General features: G+C 43.1%; 2 pseudogenes; both read left to right on the top strand.

Annotated features, from left to right (window-relative positions):
* The first annotated feature begins 766 nt into the window (after positions 1–766).
* Positions 767–7349, top strand: LOC136175464 (olfactory receptor 4B1-like; annotated as a pseudogene).
* A 4748-nt stretch (positions 7350–12097) lies between these two features.
* Positions 12098–13986, top strand: LOC136175463 (olfactory receptor 4X2-like; annotated as a pseudogene).
* The last annotated feature ends 8440 nt before the right edge of the window (positions 13987–22426 follow it).

Below are 22426 nucleotides of genomic sequence, written 5' to 3'. Positions count from 1 at the left end.
CTGAGTGTGTTAATATTAGCCAAAGCATCTTGCTTGTCAGGATTCCCAGAGAGGAATCTAATTCTCCATCCCCTCCCAGTTTCTCCAAACCAGATCATTTCCTAAAGTAACTTTCGATTCCAGCAGAAGCTAACTTCATGCTGCACTGGAGGCACTTGAATGAAGTTGGGATCCATCTGAGCCACTTCCCTGCCCTGAGGCAGAGCGGACCACACCAGGTTCTCTGACTTAAGGGTGGGTGATGCGACTGGAAGTAGGTTGTAGAGTTTCTGGCTAGCCATATGATATTGGGCAAGTCAGTTCTCTTTCAGCCACAAGTGCTCATTTGTTAACTTATAAATTGCATACTATTTATTTCTTTTTGGTTATGTCACAGGCATGGGAACTTCCCTGACCAGGGATCAAACCCATGGCCCCCCCTGCGTGGGAAGTCTTAACCCCTGGGCAACCTGGGGAGTCTCTCATTTGTTAATGAGGTGGTTGATTTTGAAGATTTTTTGGAGGGAGAGTACAGGGCAAGGAATCAATTTATTCATTTGTTTTTTTGTAAAATATACATAAGATTTGGTGATTTGTAAGTCTTTTACAATTTTGTGATTCTGTGAGGTAACATTTGGGATTATCAAGTGAGAACCACGTGATTGAGATGGAGGTTCTGTTACTTCATTCTGAGACCAGCCCCATTTACATGTGTGCTCTCTTATTTCTCCGGCCATTGTCTGTATTGTGTCTATCACTGGCTCTGGTCCCGATTCCAGCAGGTAACATGACGTACCTGCGCCAATGCTGATTTAGGCTCTTGCATGCTGGTCACATCTTCTTTCCATGTTTCTTGGGGAGGCAGCATTGCAGGGAACAAGGAGGTATGTCTTCTCACTTAAGTGGGAGAGATGGTAGGAATGGCCAGTTAATTCCCTTATATATGCTTCTGTTTCCTCATCTGTATAAAAAGAAAACAGTGATTATAATAATACCCACATCACAGGCCTGTTGTGAGAATTAAATGAATTAATGTATGTATAGCCAATGGTAAGTACTGTTGCAATGCTAGCTATAATTATTAACCAAAAAATGCAATTAATAATAAAGACTGAAGAAGAATATTAAGCAGAAAATTTTGAATGTCATCATAATATATGACAGTCTGTATAGACTCAGAAGCTATAATTATGACATGATTTAAAAAAGGTATGGTAAAGTACTACGAGAGACCAAAGAAAAGACTGTATTACTCCTATAGTAGTGAGGTTCTTTATCTCTAAAGTAGGAATACTAAACATAGAGGAAAGAAACTTTGTATTAAGAAATACCTGTATGATATTCAATTGGGTAATGAAAAAACAAGGATGCAAAGACAGGCGACGGTCAGTTCAAGAAGGACCTGGAATTCCTAATGAGAATATTATATTTTATGCCATGGGCAATGGGGGGCTGTTGCTGGATTTTGGGCAGAGAAGTATCATGATAAGATTTACATTTAAGGATAATCACCAAAGGATTTACAGTGCGAGAGAAGAGAAGACACAGACGGTTGGAGAAGTCTTAAGGGCAAGCGTCATTGAACCAACAGGACTGGGTTGGAAGGAGGGTCGAATTGGAAGGGATAAGGAGAGGTCATTTCTGGTGAAGGAGGGCTCTGTGGTGGGGATGATCAGGGTGGGCTTGTGTGAGGAGGAGAGGACCCTAGTTGAATAGATGTGAGTCGAAGTTTATCGGGTAGGAGGGTGATAGTTGAGGTGGCTCAACCTGTTCGAGTCTTTAAAAGTGAGCAGGGAAGCTTAGGTTTTCCCCATTCATTCCCAACCAGAGGATCCGAGGAAAGAAGGGTCTAAGGAACAGTTTTCTGGCTGTAGTCTGCAGGATGGATGGAGTGGGAGCATCTGGAGCCTCAGAGGCTTCGGTAATCCCCGTATCAGCTGCCAGCAGTTGAGAAGGTGGTAGCAGGAAGAATGGGAAAAACAATGGCCCACAGGAGAGGTGATCAAAGACAAAACGAATGGGATGTGGTGCCTGAGTGGGTATGGGAATGAAAGGGAGGCATGGATCACTTGGGACATCACAGCGACAAGCCTGGGCATCTTGGAGGCTGATGATGCCTCCAAGTGTCTTCCAGCTCACACTTGCTATAGGTCTCCTGTTATTCTGTAGTTTAGTCTTATTAGATTCAACTTTGTGGGCTCAGTCACTCAGTTGTGTCCGACTCTTTGTGACCCCATGGATTGTAGCCCACCAGGCTCCTCTGTTCGTGGAATTTTCCAGGTAATAATACTGGAGTGAGTTGCCATTTCCTTCTCTGATTCGACCCTAATCTCTGTCCAAATCATTTTCTTGGGTTTGTAAGTGTGAATGTAGTAATGGTGACTCTTGAGAATCACAGTCTTATCTTTCAACCATTGAGCTGCTTGATTTTCCAAGGTGGGAGATTGTTTCAGGTATTTTTACTGATTTTGGGTCCCTGGTGCCTCTATTGGAAATCCTACCACACTGTGATGTGTTTAGCAATACTGCTTTTGTTTGGCATGACCATCAACAGAATTTCTCTGCAGCAAGCACCTTCCTGGAATTTTAGCTCTCTAGTAGGTAGCTTCTTTCTTCTTTGTGAATGGCAAAACTCATTGGCTTCTGCAAAGGGCAACTCCTATTATTTTTATTTTACTTCCAAGAAATTATATTGTTCTGATTCCCATTAAGGCAGACAGAGAATCCCACTGCAGATTTGGTGGTTATTTATGTTGGTATAGCATATTTTTTAAAAATAAACTCTTTGTGAGAGATATCACTTGGGGCTTTGAAGAAACTTAATATATCTCTTTCTATGTGAATGATGAATTAATTTCTAAATTAAAGGAATAGGCATTTTGAAGGGAAGAAACATTATCTTTGTTTAGGATCAAAGATATCATCAGGAAAAGATGATAATGAAGATTGTGGTGTATAATCTGCTACAAGTGGCTTTACTAAACCCTAGTCTCAGAATTAGGTAAAGCTTCACATCCATTCATGGCAAGTAAATATAGCTGGGGCTTATATCAAAAGGACACCATTGCTCTGTCCGTGGAATCCTCCAGGCAAGAATGCTGGAGTAGGTTGCCGTTTCCTACTCTAGGGGAATTCCGTGGACAGAGGAGCCAGGTGGGCTACAGTCCGTAGGGTTGCAGAGAGCCGGCCACGACTGAGTGACTGACACAGGCACAGGTGGGACCTTCCCTCCAGAGCAGTCGGGAGGGACACCTCCCGAGTTCCTCTCCACCTCGCCGGACAGAGCTCGTCCCAGGGCAGTGTGGAGGTGTTCTCTCTGCAGCTCCTCACTCCAAGGAAAGGGGGAGAGGGCACGCCTGATCTCTGCTCCCCATTTACTCCTCCGCTGCTGTGCAGCGTGCGGCTGGGATGGTGGCTGTAACTTCCTCTGTGTGGAGTAGACATCAGGAATGTAGCAGAAAGGCTCTCCCCAGCCTCCTATCAGTGGTGCGCTGGTGAATAGTTAGTAACTGGCTCTCCTAAGTAAACAGCACTGATTTGTGTCATTTCCTGCTTTCCAACATGCTCCCACCGAGGCTGATTTCAAGCTACCAATGTGATGTGTAGAGTTGCAAAGAGACACCTGTGACAGGTTCTCCTGAGCTGGTCTGAACCGGATCCAACAGAGCACAACTTCCAACACTTGTACACTTAACTCATGTCTTCATGGAATATTAATTATTGGAACAAAGGGGTGTGCATTTGATGCACACTATTTGTTCTCAGAATGGTTTTTTGATCTCCACGTCTACATCTTAATATGAAACTGTTTATTTTTTCACCCATGCCAACTCTCCAAGTACCAATCTTTTACTTTTTCATTAAAAATAGTATTTATGTTTTATGAGCCTTTATTTTATTGCTGTTGTGAAAGTTGCTCAGGTGTGTCTGAGTCATTGTGACCCCATGGACTATAGTCTACCAGGGTCCTCTGTCCATGGAACTCTCCAGACAAGAATACTGGAGTGGGTTGCCATTCTCTTCTCTAGGGGATCTTCCTGACCCAGGGATCAAACCTGGGTTTCCTGCATTGCAGACAGATTCTTTACTGTCTGAGTCACCAGGCAAGCCTCCAAAATAGTATATATGCTTTATGAGCATTTATTTTTAGGGTGTTTCAGAGTCACCTCAGTCATTTCTTTGACTCTCTCAGAAGTCATGGCCTCTTTCTCTAGTCTTTTCCTTGCTCCAGAACACCCGTTTCTTAATAACTTTTCAAGTTCAGTAACTTCGTACAGTCTTAACCTCGGTTTATGTCCTTACCTGAGAAATTCTGACACATACTGATTTGTTTCCATCAGTCCAGACCACTGATCTTTGGGTTTTGTTCTTTTGTTGTTAGTTCTGCTCCTTGCTGTTGTGGTTTTCTTTTTCAGTTCTTCAAAGGTATATTTCTTTCTTGTTTTTGCAAACAAGCAAAAATCTGTGTTTACTAACAGCTCTGAGAGGTGTACATTTCAAAGGCTGATTAAGCTTTGGAGGGTATAAGACGATAGTTCTTTCATGACCACTCGAGTCAAAATTGTGAAAGTCAACAAATATAAAGGAAGGACCCTAACAAGAGCAAGGCATGTAAGCAACCAGCATGTTTTCCCTTAGTGTGAATAAATTGACAGGACAGAATTTCTGCTCTTTTAAAGTGAACCTTTAACCTCTTTTAAAGGAGCCATATGTTCCTAAACCCTTTACAAAAATAATATTCCCCACACCCCCAACACTAGAGTAGATACAACAGTATTGAATTGCTATCTAAATGAACAGACCTCAGGAAATGGAAAAACTGTTCAAACCTAACATGGCAGCCTAAGAAACAAAGTTCTGTATGGGAAAACTTTGGAATCATGGTGAATGGAAGTGTTTCCATGATCGCTTGCATTCCTGGGGTTGAAGCCTTTGCATCTTTTATTCTTTTCTTTTCTTTTTTCCCCCCTATTTTTATTTCTTTTTCTGTTTTGTAAATAAGTTCATTTGTATCATGTCCAAAGCTATAGTTTTTGAAAATTTTAGTATAAAATCAGAGATAGCTCAGTTCAGTTCAGTTGCTCAGTCATGACCGACTCTTTGCAACCCCATGGACTGCAGCATGCCAGGCCTCCCTGTACATCTCCAACTCCTGGAGATAAGGGGAAAAATAATGGGATAAAACTTAGAAATTCAAAGTATTAATACTATTTCATTCTTATGTCTCATGGACTTTGTGTGGTGAAAAAAGTCCTAGTTGGTTAGCTTAATCTGGAAGATATTTTTTTGAATTACATAACAATGTTGTCTTGAGGTGGTATCATGATCTGTATTTCTTCCCTCTGGTTTGGGGTTGTATAGATGTGTAAGGGGTGTCAGTAAGCATGTTCCAGGGACGTAACTCATAGAGAAATTCTCTACTAACCTGGAAATAGAATAAGCAGGCTGGCCACCCGTAACAATGCTATCTGAGGACAAGCTCTGTGAGTTCATGATCTGTCAGTAGTTTGAGCAGAGGCGCACGGGTTTTGAAAGTAATAGTGTAATGATGGTGACAAGCTAGTGGACTGAATTATCTCCAATGTGTTTGAGCATTTGTCATAGGAACATAGTTATTGAAGATGCAAGACTGGAGAAGGAATCTGGCCTGAATAGACTGAGTACTGGCAGAAAGGAGTGAAGAAATCAGGACAGAAGACCTTTTGGAAAAGGGCAGAAATATCAGTGGGGGGATGATTACCTGAGGCAGAGATAAGGAAAAAAGAAAGTTAGGAACAGAAATGTTTCATGAAAATTCCCCAGTAGGAGAGAGCATTCAAAATACAATGAGATAAAGAACACTGAAAAATGCTATAAGGATAATAAAACTATAAGCTCCAAACTTAAATGATTCCTTAAATTCAGAATATCTTATAATAGACTAAAAAGAATTGTGGCTAAAGTCAGAAGTCTGGTTCTGAGTTCCAGAATTCACTACTTTCTGTGTGATCTTGGGTAAATAACATATTCTCTGAGTCTTAGATTTTTGATATATAAATTGTTGTTAGATTGGTTGCATTTAATGCTGAATAAGTTTCTATTGGCTAAATGAATGATATCATAGTAAGTGAATTATAATCTTCTTTGCACTGCCCAACATCCTGTATATCCAGTGAATTCATTATGATCAGTGTTCCTTTTATTACAGGGCTCTCAGTAGCCCTTATCCAGAACACCTGAAGGGATTCCCTGGCGAGGACCAATAACGTGACTGAGTTAATCATCGCCGGTCTTTTCCGGGACCCAGAGGTGCAGCGAGCGTGCTTTGCGGTCTTTCTGCCCGTGTACTTGGCCACGGTGGTGGGCAACGGCCTCATCGTCCTGACGGTTGGAGTCAGTAAGAGCCCGCGTGCCCCCATGTACTTCTTCCTGAGTCACCTGTCGCTGGTGGAGATCAGTTACTCCTCCACTGTTGCCCCTAAATTCATCACAGGCTTACTTTCCGAGATTAAAACCCTCTCCCTGGAGGGCTGTGTGGCTCAGATCTTCTTCTTTCACTTCTTTGGCGTTGCTGAGACCTTCCTGCCCACGGTGATGGCCCATGACCGCTACGCGGCCATCCGCAAGCCCCTGCACTACGCGGCGTCATGAGCCGCCCGTGTGCCGCCGTCTGCTGGCCGCTTCCTGGCCGGGGGCTTTTTTCACTCCACGGTTCAGATCATGATCACTCTCCAGTTGCCCTTCTGCGGCCCCAACGTGATTGACCACTCCCTCTGTGACCTCATCCCCTGTTCAAGCTTGCCTGCACTGACACATTCATGGAGGGGGTCGTTGTGCTGGCCAACAGTGGATTAATCTCCGTCTTCTCCTTCCTCCTCTTGGTGTCCTCCTATGTTGTCATCCTGCTCAGCCTGAGGAACCGTTCAGCAGAGGGCAGACGCAAAGCCCTCTCCACCTGCGCCTCTCCCCTCACGGTGGGCGCCCTGTTCTTTGGCCCCGCCATCTTCCTCTACATGCGGCCCGCCTCCACCTTCACTGAGGACAAGCTGGTGGCCGTGTTCCACACGGCGGTCACCCCCATGCTGAACCCCGTCATCTACACACTCAGAAATGCAGAGGTGAAAATCGCCTTGAGGAGGCTGTGGGGCAGGAACGTTAACTCAGGGGTGGAGTAACAATGAAAACCTTAAAAAACTGAGCACGCATATGCTGACTAAACAAGTTTGCTTTTAGTGAACTACGAGGAACAGAGCGAAAGCTCACCTAGTCATGACTATTTTGTATTTTAGGTGAGGGCTTTAAATTCCATAAAATAAATGAGATGCCTTTCACAGCCCTCTGTATTTTGGAGAAAGTTGAAAATTGAGCTGCGTTGCTATTTTCCTTCATGTTCTATAGTACACAGGGCATGGGCTTTAGGAAGGGATCGCCTGGATTGGATTCCCACTCTGTCACCTTCTACCTACGAAGCCTGGGTTTGTTTACTTTACCTCTCAGTGTTAGCATGCTGTGGTGTGTGGAAAGATTGTGGTCCTGGGAGAAAGAAGTTTACGTTTTAGTCTTTCTCTCTGTCAATGTGCTCTTGTGGGAATCCCTGGAAGGCTTTTCTATCAATACTTCATCTTACGTCCAGTTAAGGAGTGTGGGGGAGAAGGAAATGGCAACCCACTCCAGTATTCTTGCCTGGAGAATCCGATGGGTAGAGGAGCCTGGTGGGCTGTGGGCCATAGGGTCCCAAAGGGTCGGACTCGACTGACATGACTTAGCGTGCACAGGGAGTCTGGTATGGGCATGTACCCACTGGTATATTTAAAATGGGTAATCAACAAAGGTTTCTGTATAGCACATGGAACTCTGCTCAATGTTATGTGGCAGCCTGGATGGAAGGGGCATTTGGGGAAGAATGGATACATGTATACCTATGGCTGAGTCCCTTCACTGTCCACCTGAAACTATTATAACATTGTTAGCTGATCACCTAAAGCCCAAGACAAAACTTTCAAAAATGTTAAAAACTGAAAAAAACATTACTAAGAATATAACTATTTCAACTTTTCTAGTAAGTGAAACTATTATTTAATCTCCCATCTCTGTGACATCTGCACTCAGCACACCTCTCTCATTCTTTCATATACTGTTATAGATGACTTTTTAAACCAGTAACAATAGTCTTGACCAATTAAGTTTGTCAAAGTTCACTTAGCAGTAATCATCTTATCAGCTTGTGACAACTGTATATATAATTCTATCATAGCAGAAAGTTTTTCTCTCTGATTTTTTTAAGTGGAAAAAACATAAAGGCGATTTTTAGGAATTTATGTTCTCAAGTATCAACCCTATTAAAGTTGTATATTTAAAAAAAAATACTTAATTTTAGTTTCCCACCTTAATTAACCTGAATCCAATGCTTCAAATTCCACAGTAGGAGCTTTGTTTCATGGAAGTAGGACATTGTTAGAATGGAAAGGTCTGTGGAAGGTGAAATATAATAAAGCTATGATTAATCATTCACATGGGCTTCCCAGGAGGCTCAATGGTAAAGAATCTGCCTCCCAATGCAGGAGAAGCAGAAGAGGAGGGTTTGATCCCTGGGTCAGGAAGGTCCCCGGAGGAGAAAATGGCGACCTGCTCCAGTGTTCTTGCCTGGATAATCCCATGGACAGAGGAGCCTGGCTGGCTACAGTTGACAGGGTTGCAGAGACGGACGTAACAGCGACTGAGCAGGCATGCGGCCATTCATATCTTTTTCCCCCAAGCTTCCCCCCCCCCCCACAAGCTTTTAACTTTGTGTAGGCATATAGCAGATTATAGCAGATTAACAATGTGTGATAGTTTCAGGGGAACAGCAAAGCGACTCAGCCGTATATATAAATATTCAACCATTCACATCTCCATCTGAATAGCTTTACAAGACTCTTTCACCGACTCAATGGACATGGGTTCGGGTGGGCTCCGGGAGTTGGTGATGGACAGGGAGGCCTGGCGTGCTGTGGTTCATGGGGTCGCAAAGAGTCAGACACGACTGAGCGACTGAATTGAATTGAATTCCTCTCTAGACAGTTGTTATCTGTGCACCGAGTTCTGTGCGTGTGTGTATGTGTTAGTCACTCAGTCATGCATGGCTTAAGCCAAGATGTTGCCTGTTTTTGTATGACCTGTGAGCCAAGAAAGGCTTTTACATTTTCAAAATGGTTGAAAAGATTAAAGTGAAATAATATTTTGTGACACATAAGCTTTGTTGCCCATAAATAAGCTTTATTTGATTACAGTCATGCCTCATTATTTTACTCTTTCTATCCATGGAAGCTTTTGTGTTGGAGAGGTATGATTGAGTAGTTATGACAGAGACTGTGTGCTCTGCAAAGCCTGTATGCTTTCTTTTTTTATGCATGAAAATTGTCTTATATTTGTTTATTAATTAATTTTTATTGGAGTAAATTGCCTTGCAATGTGGTCAGTTTCTGCTGTGGAGCAAAGTGAATCAGTCACATGAGCACATATGTGCCCTCTTTTTAGATTTCCTTCTCACTTAGGTCACCCAGATCACTGAGTAGAGTTCCCCATGCTGAACAGGAGGTTCTCACAGGTTATCTATTTGGTATAGAGCAGTGCGGACACGTCAATCCCAATCTCCCAATCTGTCCGACCCCTCATTGTCTCTTGGTAACTATAAGTTTGTTCTCTACATTCATGACTCTGCTTGCAAAGCCTGTATATTTTCTATGTAGCACTTTACTGAAAACTTCAGCCAGTAGCATTTGTTGCTTACTCAACAAGAAGTCGGGAGGTCAGTGGACCCAGGGTTGTTTCGTTATTCCTATGATGCCCGAGAATCTGGTGGGTGCCCTTCAATTCTCTTGGTTGTCTCCTCACGGCTGCAGGATGTCTACAGCAGCTCTCGGTACTACATGCTCACACGTAAGAAGAGAGGGGTTTCATTTTATTTCGGAGAACAGTTCCAAGGACTTCAGAACAATTCTTATTTTGCTCTTATTGAGCAGAACTAGGTCATATGCCTATACCTAGATGCAAAGGAATCTGGAATAGTAAGTAGTGGCATAAACATAAACAGGGTAAGCTGACCGATGCACATCTTCGTTTTAACTTGCAAAACAACTTTTCTTAAGGTGAAAGTTGTATAGTACTCTCCCTAATTGGTAAAGAATCTATACTTTTCTTATAATGGCAGAGTTTAACTAGAACTAGGCAAGTGTGGCCATAGTCAGTGGGTTAATCTTCACCAGGTTAGAAAATAACATCAACCTTTTCTGAAAATTTATCACTTTAGGTGAGCAAATAGTCTCATACCACAAATATTTTAACAAATGTATCTTCCTGTAATGCACATTCATAGACTCATTTTAAAAACTCATCTTCCTTAGATGTATTTAACTGAATCCTTCAACAGAGAAAAGATTTTGACTTACAGCTTCCCACAGAAACTCTGATGATATGTACATAATTAATGTAGATTTTCTAAAATATTTGGAGATTTTATGCAACTATTGGCTAATCTTCTCCCTAGTGTTTTTTAAAAATATAATGGATAATGAAAAAAAATGATAATGGTTAATTCAGACTTTGCACTTTGAAGAGCAATTATTGGATTGGCCAGGAAGTTTGTTTGGGTTTTTTTTACAGGATATCTTATGTTAAAACCTGTAAAATAATTAAAAATATATGATCATAATAGTCTCTTAATCACTAGTTGAAACTTGGCATTTTTTTTCAACTTTAATTTTAATCAGGCTAAACTAATGACAATTATGTTTAAGACTGGGAAAGAGCAGACTGATCTTACAAAGTGTTATTATGCCATTTGTAAAACTATTCATGACAGGAAATTTAATACAGATGAAGTCAAATCAGAGTAGTAAACTCACATGTAGTGTTTTCAAACCAACATCCAGTTTAATATTGGTAAATATCAATTTGGAAAAATTTTATTTCCTTCTGAGCAGGGTATCTCAATAGTAGTGTGGTGATTTTGGCTCAGATTATCTTTGCTGTGGTAGTACAGGTCTATATTCTGCATTGTAGGGCATTTCTTAGCCTCTCTAGCCTCTGCCTGCTAAATGCCAGGAACACCTCTTTCCCACACAGGTAGGAAATGAAAAAAATGTCTCCAGATGCTGCCACATATCCTCTTGGGGGCAAAATCACCCATGGTTGAAAACCACTGTTCTATAGCCTCACGCTCATCCACACCAAAGGCCAGGAGAAGTGCTGTCTCAGTTTCTGACTTTGTGGTCCATAATTCCTTGAACCTGTCCTTGGGATAGTGTCATATGTAAAACCACATGACTGAGTTCATGATAAGCAAGAGCTGGGTCTAATTGCCCTCAGAACAGAATAGAGCCCCATAGCCTAAGTGCCCTGAGAACACTGGGTGAAATTACTTTAATATATTCCCTATTGATTTCTGAAGTTATGTTACCTACAAGGAAGTTTGAGATGTTGGTATCCAGGTCCTTCTTCCCATGAGGTAGGTGCCTGATGAGGAAGGGGAAAGGCATGGCCTCTCGGGACCAGTCTTCTCTCATGTGATCATCATACACCCCCTCCACCCCCAGTATCTCTCAGCAACGTGAACTCAAGGCTGAGCTGCCGAATTCTTATTTCTCTGTGGAATGTCTGAGAGGCAGTCTACTGTGCTCTTGTTTCTAATCAGGTGGAATAGACTCACTGGCTTAGTCTCAGCATTCCTAAGGCTGCAGGGAGAGCAAATCCTCCATCTGGCAACTCCTGAGATGTATTATGAGCTCTGGCACATAACTTGGCCTTAATGCTTGGAGATTGAAAACTGGATGTGCTCAGAGCACTATTCACATCCCTGAAGTCAGAACAGATAAAAGGAACAGTAGTGAGACCGCAGAGGCCCAGAAACAGTGGGGTTGGTTTTGTTTGTGAGCATGTGATAACTATAATTCCCCTTTGAAAGCAAACGGAATGCGACCAGGAAGGCTATGGTATTTCACAAAGTGCTCTCACGCTGGCCTGGCCTTTGCCTGAAACAAGCACTCTGCTAGACCTGGGATTCAGGGATGGAAAGATGTGGTCTTGGTCCTTGGTGACCTTTGTTCTTTCAGTATTTTCTGAGCTTCTGTGGTGTACCAAATACTGTGCTAGGAAGGCTAGGATGATCTGTATGCACTGCTCCTCCATCCTATGTACGTTCACTGAGTGGAATTTTGTGCAGGTGTTTAAGTTAGCACTGCAGATGGAGCGGTAGCAAGACATAATTTCTGCTCTAGAAAGTCCACAGTTTGGTGGGCCAGATGGTCACATAGCACAATTATAATTCAATGTGTATATGGATTGCAGAGATGGATTTCCTATTTCTGAGAAGACTCTAAGGTTGTAGAGTCTGAATGGTAACATTTCATATATGCAAGGGACTATTATATAATTTAGCTGCTAAAGGAGGAAGTCTTTTGTATTATTTCAGATCACACACCCAAATTACTGCCTCCTGGTGGCTCACTTCAGTCGATCAGTCGTGTACGACTCTTTGCGACCCCGTGAATCGCAGCACGCCAGGCCTCCCTGTCCATCACCAACTCCCGGAGTCCAACCAAACCCATGTCCATCGAGTTGATGATGCCATCCAACCATCTCATCCTCTGTCATCCCCTTCTCCTCCTGCCCTCAATCTTTCCCAGCATCAGGGTCTTTTCCAATGAGTCAGCTCTTCGCATCAGGTGGCCACAGTGTTGGAATTTCAGCTTCAACATCAGTCCTTCCAATGAACACCCAGGACTGATATCCTTTACGATGAACTGGTTTGATCTCCTTGCAGTCCAAGGGACCCTCAAGAGTCTTCTCCAACACCACAGTTCAAAAGTATCAATTCTTCAGTGCTCAGCTTTCTTTATAGTCCAACTCTCACATCCATACATGACCACTGGAAAAACCATAGCCTTGACTAACGGACCTTTATTGGCAAAGTAATGTCTCTGCTTTTTAATATGCTGTCTAGGTTGGTCATAACTTTCCTTCCAAGGAGTAAGTGTCCTTTAATTTCATTGCTGCAGTCACCATCCGCAGTGATTTTGGAGCCCAGAAAAATAAAGTCAACCACTGTTTCCTGGTGGCTACATCATGGTTAAAACATAGTGTGACAGAATTTATTGTCCTGGGACTTTCTTACAATTCAGAGGTGCAGAAAGTCTGCTTTGTGATATTTCTGCTCCTGTATGTAGCCATCATGCTGGGGAATTTCCTCATTGTCCTCACTGTCATGAGCAGCAGAAGCCTTGGCTCCCCCATGTACTTCTTCCTGAGTTATCTGTCCTTTGTGGAGATCTGCTACGCCTCGACGACAGCCCCCAGACTCATCTCAGATCTGCTGGCTGAAAGGAAAACCATATCTCTGTGGGGCTGCATGACACAGTTTTCTTTATCCACTTGTTTGGTGGCACTGAGGCTTTCCTGCTCACCGTGATGGCCTATGACCGCTACGTGGCCATCTGCAAGCCCCTCAACTACACCACCATCATGAACCGGCAGGCGTGTGCCTTCCTGGTGGGAGCAGCGTGGGTGGGGGGCTTCGTGCATTCCTTGGTCGATAGCCTTCTCGTCTTTCACTTGCCCTTCTGTGGCCCCAATGTGATCGGCCACTATTTCTGTGACGTGCTTCCCCTGCTCAAACTTGCCTGCTCTGACACCTTCCTCGTTGGTCTTCTGATCGTTGCCAACGGGGGGACCCTGTCTGTGATCAGCTTCGTGGCCCTCTTAGCCTCCCATGTGGTCATCTTGCTGCATCTGAGGACTCGGAGCTCCGAGGGGCGGCGCAAGGCTCTGTCCACCTGTGGGTCCCACATCACCGTGGTCACCTTATTTTTTGCTCTCTGCGTCTTCATCTATCTGAGACCTTCCACCCCCCTGCCTGCGGACAAGACGGTGGCCGTGTTCTACACGGTGATCACCCCACTGCTCAACCCTGTCATCTGCTCCCTGAGAAATGCTGAAGTGAAGAAGGCCATGGAGAGGCTGTGGGTCAGAGCAGTGAAGCCAGAAGAGAGGTAGAGGCTGAGCCTTGGTCTTGATCTTTGGGTTTAAGTGATGCCCTGTCCAAACTGAAGGGGCAGAATGAGATGAAGGACAGTTCCCAGGACTTGCTAATTTTAGAGTTACTCTTCATCAGCTTCACTGTAATCACTTACCATATATTTTCTCTTACTGTTACTTAATTGCCCACTTTTCTGTTAGATGTGTGAATTGTTTCTGAAATTTTATAATATAAATAACAATGTTCTAAGTTTCCTGAACAGAAATCTTTAATGATACTGATTTAAACAGTTTTTTGCTATAGAAACCTTGCTTTGTTAAAAAGTGTAATAACTTTTGATGCGTGGTGCTAAATAAGTTCTTAATGCTTGTAACTCGACACTCATTAAATTTTTTCTTGATGAGGAATAGGATTTTATATAGTCTCAACTCATTTCCCCACAAGAGATTTATTAATTGAAAAAGGATAAATATGAGTTTACAATCAAGAATCCTGGAAGGCACTCTTTTTAGTAATTAGACACATTTATGATATTTAGACTGAGAGGCACACAGCATAATTGCTGCAATAGTCTTGTCAAAAGTATATAATGTCACTTTAATCATAAATATCATATGCCTGCCCTGAAGAATAGTTTGCAAGGAAAGAGATCAAGATGGTAGGATAGGAGGATGCTGACTCACCTCCCTTTATGAATATATGAAAACTACAACCGCATATATAGTGACTCTCACTGCAGTTAGTCTGGGTACTAGCAGAATTCTCCTACAACCAAAGCTGTGAACAAAGATCCACATGGAGTCTGCTAGTAAGGGAGGAGAAGCAAACCCATGTTTCCAAGGGGCACAGGAGAGGAGCGAGTGTTACAGGGTCAGGAATCCTCCCTGGGGAGTGAGAATTTAGACCCACACCTCGGTACCCCAGCCCTTGGTTCTGATACTGGTTTAGACAAGCCTCTTATGGAAAACCGGTGAGGATTCCTGGGGGACTCTGCTCTTGAAAACACCGCACACACACACTTGCTTACTTCCAGTCACAGCACAAAGGCAGCGGATTAAAAGCTGCCTGATGCTCCTGCCGCTTACCAGGATCACCCCGTGTCCCCAGGTCCTCACTGGGCTCCTGTTCCACCCCTCTTGCTCTGCTGCTTCTCCCCACTAAGGCAGGGGCTGCACACTTCGAGGGAACGAAGTCAGCTTGGACCCTGGTCCCACTTCGACTGGGGTGGAGGCAGCCGTTGCCAGCACTCGCTTTGGTGCACGTGCTCGAGAGGCAGCGAGACCAGCTCCCGAGTGGAGATAGCCCCCGCCAGAGCGTCTGTCATTGTGCTCTCGCTCTCTGAAGGGAGAGAGGGAAGCTACAGGACAGAGACCTCCACCCCTGGGGCGTGCATCCCCTGGGCACACTTGGGAGGGCATGGAACGAGCCCAGTGGTGTGGCACCCACTGCCCAGACCCCCGCCCATCCTGTAACCGAGGTCCACACGTGCGTGCTAAGCCACTCCAGCTGCGTCCCTCTCTGTGTGATCCCATGGACTCTATGTAGCCCACTGGCTTCTCTGTCCGTGGCATCTCCAAGCAAGAATACTAGAGTGGGTTGCCATGCCCTTCTCCAGGGGATCTTCTGACCCAGGGATCGAAACTGTGTCTCTCTTCTGTTGCAATGGCAGGTGGCTTCTTTACCACCAGCACCACCTGGGAGGTGCAGCTGCAGGACCTCACACCCCAGCCAGCTCCCAAAGCAGGGTGGAGACCGCCATCCAACCTGGGAGAAGCCCGCTGCTCTCAGGCCTCCTGGTTCACCTCCTTGGGCAGAGTCCACCTCCAACAGGGCGGGGACGGCCGCTGCGCAGGGGGAGCTCCCCCCAAGCCACGGGGCACACGCAGACACACGGGCTGCCTCCTCAGGAGGACGTGCCCCCAAGGCCGGCACGGGTGACAGCTTCACAGTTTCATAGAGAAGGTTAGACAAAATGAGGAGACAAAGGGATAGGTTTCAAATGAAAGAACAAGAAAATAATCCATGAAAAACCTGAGTGAGACAGAGAAGTAAATTACCTGATAAAGAGTTTGAATCAATCGTAACTGAACTTGGGAAAAGAACAGTTGAACACAGTGAGAATTTTAACAAAGATTAAGGAAATATAAAAAAGAACCAGTCAGAGCTGAAGAATACAGTAAATGAAATGAAAACTACACTAAAGGGAATTAACAGCAGATTAGATGATTCAGAAGAATGTATAAGCAATCTGGTAGATAGAATAATAGAAAACACTCAACCAGAACAGCAAAAAGAAAGACAAATTTAGAAAAACGAGAATAATTTTCGGAACTCTGTGACAACATCAAGCACACCAACATTCGCATTTTAGGAGTCCCAGAAGGATAAAAGAGAGAAAAATGTATTCAATACTTTGAGTTCCCAGAGCACTTAGCTAGAATCTTTTCAAGCCTTTGCTACCTAAATTTCAGCGTGTATTTTTCTTACCCCTCCAGCCCCGACTCTGCCCCTAGACTTTAACTCTTGGATATATGGCATGAATCTTACTCATTTTTATACCTTGCTCTTAATTATATACAGTAACACTTAATAAATACATGGTCTATTAAATTTCCAGAAGTCACTAGTGCTTCAGATTGTAAGTGAACAGTCGTTGTTGCATCTGTATTTTCACCTCAGCCATCTAATCAATAAACCGATATCATACTGCTTGAGACAAATCAATAATCACTGCTTAATTTTTTTCTGAGAATAACATACATTGGCTGGAGAATCCAAAGGACAGAGGATCCTGGCGTCGCAGAGTCAGACATGACTGAAGTCACTCAGCACACACACACGTTATGTATGTATATGAAAAGAGCATGTGTTAAGTATATCTTTTACTATCATCCAAGGTATTTCATATATTTTATCTCCATTTCATCCTAAAATGCTCTGGTGATGTAGGTGTGAGTCTCCTGCTTTATGGATAAAGAGGCTGAGGCTTTGGGAGATCAGTGCCTTGATCCAGGTCATGGAGTTAGGTCCCCAAAAGGCTGAATTCAAACCCAGGACTGTCTGATTTCTGAGTTCTTGCTCTCTCTGTGTTTTCCTCTGCTGCTTTTTAAAGATCACAGAACACAAACATCTAAGTCTCTGAATTCCAAAACTGAGGTTTCATAATCTCTGTTATTGTCAGGTGTTTTTTTCTATGGAATCACTTCAACGTAAATGAAAAGTGTTTCTTCAAAATACAGCCTGAACTGCCTTATGATGTTCACATGTGTTCCTGGGTCCACAGAAACCAGGGCTTGAGACACCAGATCTGGAAACAGTGAGTTAAAAAGCCAGGGAAGCATGGGGCTCCTCTCAGCTCAGCCTCTAGTTCTCGTGAAAGCAAAAGCTGATCACTGAGTTGCAAGAGTTAGCTAATATACAGGATCGAACGCCTTGTGTTGGCCAAGAAGAATTCTTCAAATGCTGAAAAAGGCCGCCTTCTTGAGACTGACGTACATTTCAGAAAATGGGAAACAGAAGTCAAAGACTAGTATGAGTTGACTATCCCCTAATCAGTTTCCTAAAATTAGATCTGAAGGGCGCCGCCCCAGGTGGACAACGCTCACTTTGCAGTTGAGGAAACTGCAGGTCAAGGACTCTTCCAAAGCCCCGGTTGTTTTTTCTGAACCAGCTGTTTGTGAACCATGAGTTAGAACCCGGAGTTCTTCAAGCACCTCAGGGATTGGTGAAGAAGCAGAGCAGGAGAAGACAAGATGCAGGCAAACAGGTACTTGCAGGACTTCAATTAAGGCAGCAGATTATCTTATTTCTTTTTGAAAAATAAGCTTTACATGTAAGATTTATGTTCATAAAACACAGTCAGACCCTTTAAGGAACTTTAAAACACATTGTAAAATATTCTGTCTACATGTCTTTCTTGATTTGTTCATAGTCAGGCTCTGCAGCTTGGTTATGGAGTGACAGGCTTTAGGAAACGACCTCCATTCTGAGCAGGGGGAGCAGAGCCAAGCCTTCTTTTTTGATCTGAGAGAACAGCATTGAAACATGTGTATTATCAATTGTGAAACAGATCGCCAGTCCAGGTTTGATGCATGAGACAAGTGCTGAGGGCTGGTGCACAACGATGACCCAGAGGGATGGGATGGGGAGGGAAGTGGGAGAGGAGTTCAGGATGGGGAACACGTGTAAATCCATGGCTTATTCGTATCAATGTATGGCAAAAACTCCTACAATATTGTAAAGTAATTAGCCTCCAACTAATATAAATAAAAAAAAAGAGAGGAAAAAAAACCTAGATCATTTGTTTTAAGGATTTTTGAAACACTTTATTTTATACTGGAGTATAGCTGACTTAACACTGGTGTGATAGTTTCAGGTGGACGCCGAAGGGAGGCAGCCATACATATACAAGTGTCTATTCTCCCCCAGACTCCCCTCCCATCCAGGCTGCCCCATGACACTGAGCGTCTCTGTGCTCTACAGTAAGTCCTTGTTCCTTCTAAAGTCCAAGTTCAGAGAATCAGGGCAAGAACTTCCTTAGTGAAAGTGAAGGCATGCCTCAGAAAAGATAGTGTGTCCGATCAGGGCGAACTCTACCGAACATGCAGTGTTGACTCAGCCTGCTCTGAAACTGCCTCACCTCTTAGGATGATGCCACTATTGCGTCTTTCTGTTATGACTGCACTGTGCCACGGGATTTGTAGCATTCAGCCGTCTTCATAATCCTTTATTTATTTATTTATTTTCATTTTGTGAACTGTATAGAACTAGACCAACTTGCCCATTAGGTATCCTAAAGTTTTATGATTCTTTGAAATTTGATAAAAAATGTTTTGAAATAAATAGAAGTAAAAGAGAACCTTGGAAATAAATCCTATGGCAGTGGCCTTGTAAACTACTCTCCTACTTGACTCTAACGTGCAACCTTTGAGATCTAATAATACTTGATATTTATTAAGCACCTACTGAAGGACAAAAACTGGGCTAAATACTTGTACAGTGTTTTACCTGGCCATCCTACATGACATGTGTTATTTTCTCCACCTGAAATATGAAAAAACTGAGTTTCTGAAGGATCAAGTAACTCGCCCAATATCGTTTAGCTAGAGAATGGAAGAACTGAAAATCAGTTGCACAGAGTATGTTTCCAGTGCCAAGGTTATCTTGATAATGCTGCCTCCCAGAGCAGTTTTAATCTGATGGCCAAAATACCAACTCTGCAATTTCAAGCATCTTACATCAGAATGTCCTTGTTGAGGTTATTTTTTAATGTTTTTTTGAGTGTTATGAAAGACCAGATAGAAACAAAAGCATGCTATACACCCATAATAAAACTAGGTAAAAGCAAAATATGGTAGGTTTTTTTTTTGTGTGTGTGTGAAATAATGCTTAGGTTATTTATCTGCTATTACAGCCTTTTTGGAGGTTATACCCAATGATTATATTAGTTTTGGTTCTAGCATTCTCTTTCAATGAAAGGGCCTGGCTCACTATTTCCAAGGTTATTTTTCCTTTCTGTTCTGTGGTTAAATGTAACTGTCTGGTTAAACCATTTTCAGAATTTTAGCAAGGGGTAGAAGAATAATTTTTCTGCAAAATAAATACATATACTTTCTGCTGGGAATTTCTGGAAGATGAAGGTACTTAATAAGCCTGGGCAGAATGTCCCAGGAGAGGACAGTTATTTCCTCATTCCTGGCTCTGGCATTATTATTTCTTACTGTTCTTTCAGCTCCACCTGAATTGGGCTCTGCTAAGTGGAACCTCTTTGTGCCAACCTTAGAGAGTGCATGCCAAAGACATTTCAATTCTTCTACCAGTCTTCAGTCAACCCTTTGTCAGGATCTCAAGTCTCTGGGAGATGCAGAAACTGGAGCTTATCTAAGTCCTTATAGCACATAAGGGAGGATCCTTTCACTGTTCTGCTATTTAGGAAACAGTTTTCTTTTTTGGGCTGTGCTGGGTCTTTGTTGCTGCATGCAGTCTTTCTCCAGTTGGGATGAGCAGGTTTCTCATTGCTGTGACTTCTCACCGCAGAGCACAGGCTCTAGGTGGCATGGGCTGCAGTAGCTGTGGCGAAGGGGCTTAATTGCTCTGTGGCATGTGGGTTCTTCCAGGACCAGAGATTGAACCCGTGTCCCCTGCATGGCAGCTGGATTCTTAACCACTGGATAACCAAGGAAGTCCTGTTCTGCTATTAACAAATATCATTTGGCTTTTTTTTTTTTGTCATTGCAATAAAAAAAAAAAAAAAGATCATTGATAAAAGAAATGCTCAAACAAAGTACTGTGGAATTTTACTTTCTTTGTTCTCATTGTCTACCATGCTGCCCTTGACAGTGAACCAGTGATAACCACAAGCATCTTCCTGTTGTTGCTGATGGGCTCACGGGAGAACTGCTGAAGATTTCCAGGTTTATGGATTGTTCTACCCAAAGAGAAGTCTTGAAGTCAGCTTCCTAATGTCAATCTCTCTCTCTGTCTTTTTTAAATCTTATTTTAAACTAATACAGACCTACTCTATAGTAAAGGGCATGCTACTCAATACTTTGTAATGACCTATATGGGAAAAGAATCTAAAAAATAATGGATATATGTATATGCATAACTGATTCACTTTTGTTGTACCTGAAACTAGTGCAACTTTGTAAATCACCTATACTACAATAAGAATTAAAAAAAAAAAACAACTTCATTTCAAAGATGAATGACTGAGGCACAGAGATGTTAGGTTATTGGCCCAAGATCATGGAACCATAAACAGTGGATCCTGGGTCCAGAGCATGGAATCTACTATATTGACAACCGTTTGTACTTGACAAACATTCATGGCATAGAATGCAGCTAATATAAAAGTTAAACTTTTTTTGTGTGTGTGACAATGATTTGGACTCTGGTTTTAATTAGATTATCAAGGTCTATTGAGTATCAAAAGTTCCTTGAATATAGTAACAAATAAACTTTGATGGGAAAAGGGGAGGGATCAGTTCAATTAAGGTCAGTCACTCAGTCATGTCCGACTCTTTGCTACCCCATGTACTGCAGCACACCAGGCTTACATGTCCATCATCAGCTCCTGGTGCTTGCTCAAATTCATGTCCATTGAGTCAGTGATGCCATCCAACCATCTCATCCTCTGTCATCCCCTTTTTGTGTCTTCAATCTTTCCTAGCATCAGGATCTTTTCCAATGAGTCAGTTCTTTGCATCAGTTGGCCAAAGTATTGGAACTTCAGCTTCAGCATCAGTCCTTCCAATGATTATTCAGGACTTAATCTCTTCAGGATTGACTGATTTTATCTCCCTGCAGTCCAAGGGACTCTCAAGACTCTTCTCCAACACCACAGTTCAAAAGCATTAATTCTTTGGTGCTAAGCTTTCTTTACAGTCCAACTCTCACATCCCTACATGACTACTGCAAAAACCATAGCTTTGACAGCTTTTTAATATGCTGTCTAGGTTGGTCATATCGTTTCTTCCAAGGAGCAAGCGTCTTTTAATTTTGTGGCTGCAGTCACTGTCTACAGTGATTCTGGAGCCCAAGAAAATAAAGTCTGTCATTGTTTCCATTGTTTCCCCATCTATTTGCCATGAAGTGATGCCATGACCTTATTTTTCTGAAAGGAGGGATAGAGGCCAGCAAATGAGGAATTGTGGTCCGAACAATGGAATATGTTTACCAAATTACTTCATCTTTTTCTTCTGGTCACACAAGCTGCCTTACCTGGCCCTCTTACATGCACATGGGGTCTTGTTACTAATAGGTGGAAATGATGTACCAATGATGTTTAGACTTGGTCCATAAAATGTCCCCAGGGATCCTCAATTCATCTTTGATGACTGGCTAGCTGGGTGCAGATGATCCAGCAGATGGTCCTGAAGCCCCAGGAAACCAGAGGCATCACAGATTGCCATGGGCTTGTTTCTGATAGGCATAGCTTGGTGGAGAGCTGTCCCTAAAATCTGCAAATCTGCATTGGACTTAGTGTGAATGAGAAATGAACTTTCACTGGGATTAGGCCACTGAATTTTGGGCTATTTTGCACTACAACAGCATTTGTAACACATGGCAATTAATGCAGATAATAGAGTTGCTAATGAATTTATTTGATAAAGTGAAGAATGGAAGAGGTAGGGATGGGGCACCTAGGAAGGGTGGATGAATAGACCATTCCGAGGAGCGCTCTTCACGGGACCAGGAGCTGTCCTGGATAAACTCTTGCTGTGCTGCCCCCAGCACAGCACTGACCACCGTCTCTCTAACCTCTGGACCCCTCCCCCGGATCCCCCGCCACCTGGTGCACAGAGGGTGAAGCTGCACAACCGCTGCCTCAGTGGTGGAGGATCACCTTTACCTGGGAGAGTTTCTGAAATGAGGCAACTTAGACCTCTGAGCTGAATTAACGATTGCTAAGGCAGCAGTGTGTTAGAGAGTAAATGAGCACTGATAATCACATCT

This window comes from Muntiacus reevesi, chromosome 9 (assembly GCF_963930625.1).
Source record: "Muntiacus reevesi chromosome 9, mMunRee1.1, whole genome shotgun sequence".
NCBI classification, from domain to species: domain Eukaryota; kingdom Metazoa; phylum Chordata; class Mammalia; order Artiodactyla; family Cervidae; genus Muntiacus; species Muntiacus reevesi.
Note: the sequence above shows the minus strand (reverse complement) of the source record. Positions and strands in the feature narration are given on the sequence as shown.